The following is a 12,664-nucleotide window of genomic DNA, read 5'->3' as shown; positions in this document are numbered from 1 at the left end:
GGTATACATATAAAAGAAGAGAAAAATATATTCTTGGAAATCATCAGTTTATGGGACTTTAGCCAATTTGGTCCAGTTTCAGTACTGTGAAAAAACCTGTAAAATTCAGTCAAACTTTGAAAATTAATTCTGGGATGTTGCCGTTTAGTCTGGTTATGTGTATTTAGGCAAGGTATACATATAAAAGAAGAGAAAATTATATTCTTGGAAATCATCAGTTTATGGGACTTTAGCCAATTTGGTCCAATTTGAATAATGTGAAAAAATCTTCAAAATTCAGTCAAAATGTGAAATTTCATTTTATGATGGAGCAGTTGAATTTTTCAATGTATTTTAAGGAAAGAAACAAATAGAAAAAAAGAATAAAAATAATATCCTTTGAAATCACCTCATTATTGGACTTTAGCCAATTTGGTCCAGTTTCAGTAATTTGGAAAAAAAATAATATTATCTCAGTCAAAATTTGAAAACTTTATCTGTGATGTTGACTTAAGTTGATTATGTGTATTTCAGCATAGAACATACGAAAAAGTAAAATCCTTTGAAATCATCAATTTTAGTATTTAAGCCAATGTGTTCCATATTTCAATTGGGGGTGGAGGGGAATGGGTTGGTTAGCTCAGTGGTTGGTGAGCCTGCCTTCAGCCACTTGTTTCATCAGGGCGCTCACTGAAGATCCAGAGTTTGATTCCCATCAGCAGCAGTGGTGAAATTAGGATGCAATGCTACATTGCGAATGCATGCTGCATAACACCCTCTGTCAGCCAGATACCAGCATTGTCCTCCAGGTCTTACTACATCACTTAACTACCATGGTGGTGTTGGTTCTCCTACATTAAATCTGGACGTCGTGAGATCAGTGAAATATTCTGGAAAGCCACATTCAAACCCAACTCACTCACTCCCTCACTTTATTTTCAATAATTTGGAAAAATCTTATGAAATAATCAAATCAGGTAATTTTGAGAAGTCAAAGAAAGTGAGTTAAAATTTGAAACTTCATGCACATGTGCTCTTTAACCCATCAGGCAATAAACCTATATGTATTCATGCCACACCGCTTTGCATATATGTATGTGGACATCCAACCTGGTGTGTGAGACTTACAATAGATTATCTTTCTATGTCATTTCAGAAACAAAGACAAATTTCAATTATAACTTTTATTACTTCACAAGAAATATCAACAGAAGAGTCCTTCACATACCAGTAAGCACTCATTACAATCCTTACTCAATCCTCACTTTCATTCATACACTAACTCTGTAACAAAAAATCTGACATAAAATATACATTGAAGAAGAGTTCTATTTCGCCTAATGAAACCATCAATACATTTCATGTACATAATACATGCTCAAACAAAAGTAGATGAGGTACAAATTCGTCCACGTGATTGTGTTTATAATTCACATTTAATTGTGGCAGAACATCTGTTACAAAAAGAGTAGTTGGAGACACATGCAGAAAACTAAATGTGGAAATGTTTTTGGCCTTTGTTAAATACAGAGGACAAATACATGAACAAACATTCACAACCATTCATTCACTCACACATGAACACTATTGTTGCATCATAAAGAATTCATTGATCTTTAAATATTTTGTATTACTATTGTATGCAATGTATTCTCAAACAATTCTACCTTATTTTTATTTGAATAATATAATTAAAATAACAGAAAAATATTATCTGTTTTGACCCAGTAGAAGAAAATGATACCAAGTGAATAAATTCATGACAACTCTGTAAAATAGATCACAAGCAAACAATCTAATCATTAACTAACTTCAAAGGACATACATGTAACAAAGTCAACTTTACACAGAATAAACCCATATAGTATAAATATGTTCAGGCCAATGTGATGTCCAATATCAGTTAATGGCAATGTATATTGAAGCCCCTGTAGTCAAGAAAATACCTCTACGTGACAATCATGTTTTGGTAAATTGATTCATTAAAACCAGATACAATGTTTTCAAGTTCTATAGACTTAGATATGGACACCAACCTGCAAAAACATGTTACAATCTGAGCGCAAGAACTATATATGCAAGATTTGATGTTGAACTTCCAGTGTTTTACTAACATTTACTAACTTTTTTAAGAACAGGTTTACTCAATTGTAAGTATTAATCAATGATGACATCAGCCAAAATTATTGATAATAACCAGAAAATGGTTACTGCTATGCTTTTCAAATGAACAAACTGATGATCATATGATGATCAAATCACACCTTTTAGGAAATTTACATCTAAATATATTTTAGCAAAGTTTATTTTGACATTCAATGTAAACTGCTAATGTTATTAAACAAACACTGATAACAAGAGTCATGAGAATATGACACATCCCCCTGCAGCCTCACAATATATCACCAATCTCATAAATAAGAATAAAAAATAAAAAGTTATAAAAAATTGTCTATATTCAAACATATCCAAAGTCACATCAACAATATCTGACTGATCATTTTCCAATTTGTTTTGAAGATATCATTAATATTCTTTCTTCTTTTAAAGAAATTCAACTCAACTGAATGTAACTCAAACTTTATTCCAGAAAAAGTAACAACTTGAAACCTTAAAACATTGTTCAGTAGCAAAAGACAATTGTCCACTATCTGATTAATCATTCTGCATGTTTCATGAAAACATGTCTCATAATTCTTAAATTTTGATCTTGAACAACACCCCACTCCATCTAAATCCAAGTTCAAATTGTTTCAATGTCAACAGACAGACTTTCAATAAATCCAGAAATAGCTAAAAGCACAAGTTTACTGCTATAATGATACACATGCCTTTTCTTTATGATCAGGTTAGTTACAAGCAGAACCGTTAAGATCTGTTTCTATAGTATACCCCTATTCTTTTTTCGATTATTGATTCACCAAAACATGCTACATCAAATAGTTTGGAAATTCATAAGCATGGATAAGTTTAACACACACAATGATCTGCACTAACAGGGTTTTACTATATTCAACTGAAATATACATCAATGGGAGGAGACTGAGGCATGTTCTATACACATATGTGAATGATTTGTTTGTTTGTTTGTTGTTTAACGCCACACTCAGCAATATTCCAGCTATATGATGGCGGTCTGTAAAATAATCAAGTCTGGACCAGACAATCCAGTGATTGACATCATGAGCATCGATCTACGCATTGGGGATCGATGACATGTATCAACCAAGTCAGCGAGCCTGACCACCCGATCCTGTTAGTCGCCTTTTACAACAAGCATAGTCGCCTTTTACGGCAAGGATGGTTGCTGAAGACCTATTCTACCCTGGAATCTTCACGGGTCCATATGTGAATGAAAGAAAGGTACAGAGAACAACCAAACCACATCAAGGCATCAATGAGTTGGCTGCATTCATTAAAACAGTAACCCTTTCAAAGGAGCATCATAATTATGCAATTAAAGCTCTTTTGAATGCAATTCTGTCCTTTGACACTCTGGGTTGATTGAAGAGTAGGTTCTCCCTGTCAGTTTCTCAGCAAGGAATATGATTACTTCCTTAATGGCCACATACCGATGCAGTGCCATGCAGCCCTGTAATAAATTAGAGCATATTTATAACCAGACTCAATTTTAAGAATAAAATAAATATCTCCAGTTCCAGTTTCATAAATGTAAGTTGTAACTGGAATAATTGGAAATCATTTACTTGCCAAAAATTCAAAGAATTAGTTTTTTACAATTACAATGAATATATTTATTTTCAGTAGCTTCACTAGTTACATTGTACTTGATTATTACTTTACAAGACTATTATCTCATTCTTTGGTGTCTCCATTTTCACAATACTAAATGTTTTTCCAATGTGGGATATATTCTAACAAAATATAACTGAATTTCTGTTCCCTTTCACCAAATTGGTTCGTTTCTGTTTAGCATTCATTCCAGTGAGTGTTTAATAATAATGTATCTAACAACATTGTACCTATAACTATGTACCAGAAATCAAACAAGCAAACCTGTACACATAATACATACTATTATATTTCTGGAACATGTCTGCTTCAGATAATACAACCTAAAATTGTCAATAATGAAATGTAACAGACATGTTTGTTTTCCTAACTGAAGGAGACAAACACGTATAGAGGATATTTGACTTTTCCTGTCGAATACAGTGTTTATCTCGTCGAGTGAAGTTGACTAGTTTGTATTTTCATGAGTGGCGTAGCCGCAAGTGTAAAAATTAAACTTTTCAACTTCACGAGATGACATAAACACGGTATTCGACAGGAAAAGTCAAATGTTCTATTTATTCTATTCTTCCTTATTGCTGAATTTTATGAAAACCGGACCAATGACTCGCAAATTCAGTACATTCACTGTGTCAGTCGTCTTGTTGCCTGGTGATACACATTAAGTCATCACATTGTTTACTTTTTTATTTTGATATCTAACTCAGTGTAGATGCAGGTTTTATTTTAACCGATAAATGCAGTATTTCACCGATAGAAATAGAATAATAAATTGGATTTTCTGTGCTTACTGTGTGTACTCCATTGGAAGTTCCGGCACAGTAAAGATCTGAGTCACTGGCTTAGTGTAAGGGCGACTGAAAGGAATCAAAGGTGGTCAGTGACATTAATGTGAAATTTAGACCATGAGCAATTTTCAATGTATCAATTTCATCTGTATGTCTAATCAAATGATAAGCTTCTTCTGTGAATATGCTTTAGATGTAAACTTTTCCTAATCACATTTAACTACTGCTCTGTTCTCATTCAATTTGGTAAACACTGGTAAATATATGCTCAAAACAACATGCATAAAACTGTGAATTTACACTGATTTTAAATTTGTGCCATTGGGGACTTTAGAAAAGAATCTACACTATTCACCATTATTCTTACCGTTTATCTCTCACTAGACGGCGTGTCAAGGATTGCCCCAGCCACTGAAGTATGTGCCCATACATCTGAAATTTGTTTTGCCATGTATAAAGTACAATTCCCTGAGCAACTGATATCATCAACTATTTGCCATTTTTCCCCCAAACATTTTACTTTAATCTTCATGAACACTTATATTTTACCTATATGCAGAAAAGTGTATGTCAGAAAAAAGAGAACATGTACATTGTGTTTATTGCATAAGATGATGATTACTATCACAACATAAGAATTGTTACAGTCATGGGATTGAAACTTTTTCAACAATGAAATTTTGGAAATTTTCTCTACTAAATTGTGGACTTAGGACTTAATTGTGAACATTATCATTCTCATACTTTAATGAAATTTAGCTGTACATATGAATTCATTTTCTTACTTCAGCAGACACAAAATCTGACCCAAATCAAGCCTTGACTTCATGGTAGGGATACTTGGTAACAAACCAGTTGTGTCTCTCACCACGTCCTTGTCCCCACTGTAAAGACAAAAGTGCCTCAAGAATGCCACATTCATTTTATATTGACTGTTGTGTGATGTTGGTGTATATGTGACTGCTAACTTTCAATGTGATATACAGGAATATCAACAACAGTGTTATATAAAAGGAAAGGATACATACATTGAATTGGTTTATTTTGGCCAGATGTGATGTGCATTTTTAGGACTTCAGATCATTCTCCATGGCCATGTACTTTATAGAGTATATTACCTGAACTTACCCTCTTAATGTAACTGCAAACTTCTGATTTCTGTGAAGAAAAGTCAAACAGTCAATTCATTAGACAGTTTCCGCTTTAACAGTTTCAATTTCAACAAGCATATAGTCGACGAAGTCATCTATATCCCCTGCCAACCTTAACATGTAATGGTCCGAAACCAGGTAAACTAACCCAACATTTCTTTAAGCCCAAGTTCAAAGAGCTGCCATGAATACCTTAAAATAAAGCGTTCTAAAATTGTTGAATAGCAAAAGGCACCAGTTCAGCATGTGTTTGATTCAAAATACTAAATGGTTTAGCAGTTATTTTCTGGAAATGAACCCTACCCTCATAGAACCTAAGTCCAACTTGTTGCCATAAAAATGTTAAAAAAAAAAAACATTCAAAAATTTCTAAATATTAAAAGGCACCATTTCAGAATGTGCCTGGTAGACATGCTAAGTTTTGTTAGAAAGTATTGAACGTTTTTTCAGTTATACTCCGCGAACCAACCCCACCCTCATATTGATGTTAAGTCCAACTTGTTGCCATGGAAACTAAAAAAAAATCAAAATTTATAAAGTCCTAAATCTGAAACAACAACTATTCACTCAGCCTGTCCATGATAGCAAAGACAAGGTACTGCAGGGTAGGAAACAGGGGGATCTGAGTTGAACTCATTAAGAAAGTCTAGCTGGCAGCTGAGTGTAGTTGGGAATTCTGGATAGTGTTATGACAAATCAAACATAATTAATGTCAGAGATATGTATAATTAAGTTTAAGCATAAGATGTAGTCTGGCTGCAGAAACCATAACTCTGTGATGTTGCACCCTATAATTACTACCCCAATATGTGCAGCTGGTATACGGATTCCGCAGCTAGATGTTCTACGGTTTCCGCAGCTAGTTGTACTATGGTTTCCACAGCTAGATGTACTATGTTTTTTGCAGCTAGATGTACTATGTTTTTTGCAGCTAGATGTACAATGTTTTTTGCAGCTAGATGTACTACTGTTTCCGCAGCTAGATGTACTACAGTTTCCGCAGCTAGATGTACTATGTTTTTTGCAGCTAGATGTACTATGTTTTTTGCAGCTAGATGTACTATGTTTTTTGCAGCTAGATGTACTATAGTTTCCGCAGCTAGATGTACTATGGTTTCTGCAGATACATGTGTAATGGTAATACATGGTAATATCTCACCTCGTTTTCAAAGAAATCAGCTGTGACTCGAAGGGAACCTGAATAGTAAATTAAAGTAATTTTAGTATTAACATGATTAATCCGTATTGAAGTGACAATCAGTGGTGAAAGTGGGAGTGTGGACGCTCCCAAAGTAGAATTTCTTTTAATCATTCCCACACCAACACTGAGTTTGGAACCATGATAAAAACCATTGAAACAGAGAGAAAAATGGTTGAACTTTGATATAAGAGAATGCTTGGTTACTTGAAAATTGTCTTTGAAGCTGGCCAATTTTGGCCTTTTTAGGCTAATTTTGTACCACATTTTCTCCTCAAAAGACTAATCTAGTCACATAATTGGCATAATTTTATGTTTACAATGCAACCAGATGACATTTGCTTGGTCATCATGTTTCTGTAAATACCTGCAGAAATCACAAAGATTGGGCTTTACAGGCAAAAATTTGAACTGGGAGTGTGGACCAGGAGGCTCCCAATTTGGGGAGCCTAGGTGTCAAGTCTCAAGGGTCGGCTGAGAAAGCCCACGTGACAACTATTTTCATAACGTCTACGGTTCCTGAAAAATCCATTGAGTGATACATAACAATGATCAATCAATCAACGTATTATCAGTTAACCCTTTGAACAAAGTATGTTGTTTTTACATCGGCACTTCACGCCAAAGTATGAGTGTATTCCCTTTGTTTTAGTAAACCTAGACATGTAAACACTCACTTTTGACATATCCACTGTGCAAGATAAAAGTGTTTAATCAATCAACGTATTTTCTGTTAATCCTTTGATGACTAGGAACGATCCGTTGATTTACAAAAAAAAGTAAATCAACTGATCATTCACCTCTTGCTGGTCTGATATATGCATATTACATAACACACATTTCACCTCACTTCAAACCTGGATTTAGATTGAATAATTACCACAGACACAATAAATGCCAAATGGGAACCTTTGTCAGGTAATCTAAGTGATGCTACCACTAATTGTACCTGTAATAAATTCATTAACTGAGCATCAAGGGAATGACGACAAATACACAAGTGTAGGGTAATACGAGAAAACGTGGATGACAACAAGGGAGTAGCAATCGTATTATCGACGCAATCTGAAATCTGAGAATGCTTTCACTGCATGGATACCTTTTTTTATTATTAAACTATAACCATCTGGGGTATTTCCAAATGACGACATCCGATGAGCTCCGCCGTTCTTTTTGTCTGTTTGTTTAGGCTGAAGAAATTAATTAACATGCGCCCTTTGTCGAAATCTTTATAGATCACAGTTAACCAATCAGTGTTTATGCAAAAATGCGTAAAACAAATATTGCCTCCAGTCTCCAAGTTTATTTGCTGTCCTTGCAGACGGTAGACCAGTCTCTGGTCACGCTCAGTTGCGTTGCGTATCATCCGGGTACTCACGGGGGAAAAAACAATAACAAAGGCAACAACCAGTCCAGGGAATTGCGTTAGATCAGTGCCCCTTTAAATGTAGTTCACTGTAACAATATTCATTGTTAAAAAATATACAATATTCAGCCATAAGGCCTATGAGACACCTAAGACAATAATATTTAGATGCACTTCATAAGCATACTCATTGGGAAAATAAAATAAAAGCACATAAAACATAGGTGTCATTTTCCCGTGGTTTCAACACTAAAGTGTTCTCATTCTGGTTTTAATAAAAGAATGTTAGTTTATGAATACACAATGCCATTTAGAAAGTGGTCAAATGTAACTAATGTTATATTTGGGATAACACTTTCTGAGTAAAGTACAGATTCTAGTACTTTTAGTACTTTTGGGGGGTTGAGTCCCGTGCAGGATTCGAACCCACAACTGCCAGGGTGAGGCACCTAATCGCCAGCACACAAAGTCAGCCACTCAGCCACCGAGGCTTCCACAAAAATGAAAGTCCGACAACTTACTAGAATCTGTACTTTACTTAGAAAGTGTTATCCCAAATATAACATTAGTTACAATGTTAGATTAGCCAGGTATATGATCTTGAATGTGATGTCCTGATGGAAAAACAAATGTTTAATTAAACACATCTTTTCTTTTCATTGAGAATATTATGCCTTATTGATAAAGCTTGAATATTTGATACTTATAAAGAAATTTACAGTGCTTGATCTCTGTGAACTGGCACAAATGAAATAACTTTCTGGTAATGAAATCATTTCAGAGAGGATCCATAGTGCAGCATCCTTACATATAACATGTAAGACATGAGTGAGTATTGTTTTTTACGCCGCTTTTTGCAATATTCCAGCAATATCATGGCGGGGGACACAAGAAATGGGCTTCACTCATTGTACCCATGTCGGGAATCGAACCCGGGTCTTCGGCATGACGAGCGATCGCTTTAACCACTAGGCAACCCGACCGCCCCTGTAAGACATGAAGCAAAATCTTTCAGTAATGATAGAAACATTTAATTTTTAAAATATTAATCAGGTAATGAAAGCAGAAATTCTCCCATGAAAAAAAACTCACTATAGAATTTTGGGTAGATCTCACTAACAGCATGAGGTGAATACATTCTAAATGTATGTGTATGATGCACTAGTCACCCCTTGTCAGAGGCCATTAAACACTTTACAGGGGTAGAAACTAACAGTTTTAGTCCACTAGTCCTTGATAACAAGTAGCAAAAGCCTTATAAATGGCAAATTTCTACTAGTCCTTATGATACCTTAACCATTGGGCAGTTTGGCAAGAACTACAGGAATAGTGCCAATTTCTAACGCTGCTTTATGTCAATTATCTCTCACTCATAATCATTAAAATCAGGGTATTTCAGCATATCAAAACTTGGGTGTTTGAAATTTTAATCTTATTATATGAAAAGTAGTTAAATACTGTGTTTTCTCTGTCTAAGACAAAAAGTGATATTTTCACTGCAGTGAAATATAATTTTTCTCGTCACTGCACTGAATTCAATTGTGTGATATCACTGCTATACAGCAAGTACAATGGCATGATGACACCGAAACAATCACATGACATCACTTGAACAATTTCGTGATGTCACTGACAATGATAAGACGTTGCAACAAGATGCGATGTTTGGAAAATTTGTACTGTGATCAGCACATTTGAATGTGTAATTTTCATAAAAATAGCATATAATATAAAGGACATTGCGAAACTTGAAATGTCCTCTATTATTGTCAGAATCATAAGAAGAAGCTGTACACCAATTCTGAAGGCAATGACTGGTTAATGACAAAGTAATTTGAAAAAACTATTATTTCTTCTACAAGCATAGCTAAAAGCTGGTGTCATAGCAGCCATACGGAATTTTGTTTTAGGGCATACTATATTTTTAAAGTGGAGAGCCCACATCCTTTTAGAAAAGATATAATAAATACAATCCCTGATACACCAAGATGATTTCCAGAAAGAAAAAAAGCTTGACATGACCATTAACAAATTTTAAACTGGTAGACATCATTAATGACCAAGAATCTAGCCAAACTGCAATTCTTTTTCAAACAACCATGAGCGTTGCCTTCCCATTATGCCTATTGGTTAAACAAACACACCATACAGTTGAGTTAATGCTAATTACCACCGGTCACCCCTCCTGACTAAGTTTGTTAACCTGTCTAAAGGTAGACAGATTAGGAATAGAATCATTGACAAATGTAGGTTCTCACTTGTACATGTATAAACATGCATAAAGAAATGTAAGAATACATGTCATGCAGGAGTACAATTATTATATTTCTATGTAGCTTCAAATGAATGTACATGTATGTAATTTCCACACACCATTTTAATGATGCCATTATGTTTTTTATGAATGATTTGCCTATGACCGGATGTTGTATTTTTAGTAACCCATTATGTATAGTTTGTTTGTTTGTGCCACAATAACAAAATAAGTTTCTTTTTCTTCTGATAATTTTTATGCTCATCATCATGGTTTGTTTTCAGCTTTACAACAACATATTTCACTGATGGTATTATTATTATTATTTTTTATGCTAAGAGAACATAATTACAAATGTACTAAGTTGTGTGCATTTTACCTACATATCTTGTTTTTATACATTTTCATAATGTGTTACCTTCAAAACGTTCACAACACTACATTAAGTGTAATCATGAAGACACCACCTTGGTTCATGATGTTATCAGTAGGAGACCATTTCTCTATAAATTGTCATTGTGTCAGTGAAGTGAATGTTTAACATTTTATTTTCACAATATTCCATGTAAGTGGTCTTATTCTACTTTCTAGACCAGTTCATTTTCACATGGGTAAGCTAAGTTTATTACATATTTGTCAGTAGGCATAATGGCAGTGAAACCCATCAACATCCTGCTATGACCAACATATTGATTTTTTTCAAAATCAAAATCCATCTTTGTTGTGGAGAAACATATCATAACTGTACTTTCAAACTCTGGAATTTTGAAAGTTAGTAGATTTTGAGAAGATAAGTGTGGCGAGATAAGTGTCTAGCTGAAATATAAAGAGGATAGTTTCAAAATGAAAAACTTACTTTTTTTTTGTGCCAGACCCATAGGAACAGATGATGGCCCAATCCCCATAACAAAAGCTCACTTTAATGTTGTCAAGGTGAGCTTAAAATGCAATGAAATCATACTTTATTCGATGTTCTACTGAAATGAAAGTGATACTTAAACTTTGTACTGCCAGTATTAGCATAATTTTTTCACAAATGAAGAAGCCATATTCAAAGAATATATTTCTATCACTTATCTGTCTCTTCACTGTAGGATACAAGATGTTCTCAGATGTGGATGTTGTTGCTCCTGAATTACATATTGAAGATGTCATGACGTTTAATACAGCACTTAACCAGCTGTAATATTGGAACATGATTCAATTCAACACATGTCCAACCACTACAACATGGAGAACTTCTGCATTACTATCGGGAAGCTTCTGAATGTGGACAAATCTGTTCCATCAACATGAAGAAACCTGAAATGACAAAAATAAAGTATGTGATGCAGGACCAAATTAGCTAAAATCCCATAAATTGGTGATTCCAATGGATTTTCTTTTCTTTTTTAATACATACTCCTCACTTCAATACACATAATCAGACAAAACTGCAACATTTCAGATTGAATTTTTAAATTTTGCCTAACTTTTAAAGATTTCTTCCAAATTACTGAAATTGGACCAAATTGGCTAAAGTCCCATAAACAGATGATTTCCAAGAATATAATTTTCTCTTCTTTTATATGTATACCTTGCCTTAATACACATAACCAGACTAAATGGCAACATCCCAGAATGAATTTTTAAATTTGGACTGAATTTTGAAGATTTTTTCACAGTACTGAAATTGGACCAAATTGGCTAAAGTCCCATAAACAGATGATTTCCAAGAATATAATTTTCTCTTCTTTTATATGTATACCTTGCCTAAATACACATAACCAGACTTAACGGCAACATCCCAGAATGAATTTTCAAATTTTGACTGAATTTTACAAGTTTTTTCACAGTGCTGAAATTGGACCAAATTGACTAAAGTCCCATAAACTGATGATTTCAAAGAATATATTTTTCTCTTCTTTTATATGTATACCTTGCCTAAATACACATAACCAGACTTAATGGCAACATCCCAGAATGATTTTTTAAATTTGGACTAAATTTTGAAGACTTTTTCACAGTACTGAAATTGGACCAAATTGGCTAAAGTCCCATAAACAGATGATTTCCAAGAATATATTTTTCTCTTCTTTTACATGTATACCTTGCCTAAATACACATAACCAGACTTAATGGCAACATCCCAGAATGAATTTTTAAATTTGGACTAAATTTTGAAGATTTTTTCAC

General features: G+C 34.1%; 1 long non-coding RNA gene across 1 annotated transcript; it reads right to left on the bottom strand.

Moving 5' to 3' along the window:
• Positions 1-3,218: 3,218 nt before the first annotated feature.
• On the bottom strand, positions 3,219-7,204 carry LOC124128495. Its single transcript, XR_007217977.1, has 6 exons — positions 6,831-7,204; positions 5,649-5,678; positions 5,306-5,404; positions 4,888-4,952; positions 4,524-4,589; positions 3,219-3,571 (listed from the first exon to the last, which is right to left on the bottom strand). It is a non-coding gene; the product is annotated as an uncharacterized LOC124128495 (long non-coding RNA).
• Between the last annotated feature and the right edge of the window lie 5,460 nt (positions 7,205-12,664).

This window comes from Haliotis rufescens, unplaced genomic scaffold, assembly GCF_023055435.1.
Source record: "Haliotis rufescens isolate VD_foot unplaced genomic scaffold, xgHalRufe1.0.p SCAF_36, whole genome shotgun sequence".
In the NCBI taxonomy this organism is placed as follows: Eukaryota; Metazoa; Mollusca; class Gastropoda; order Lepetellida; family Haliotidae; genus Haliotis; species Haliotis rufescens.
This window is presented reverse-complemented; position numbering and strand designations above follow the sequence as displayed.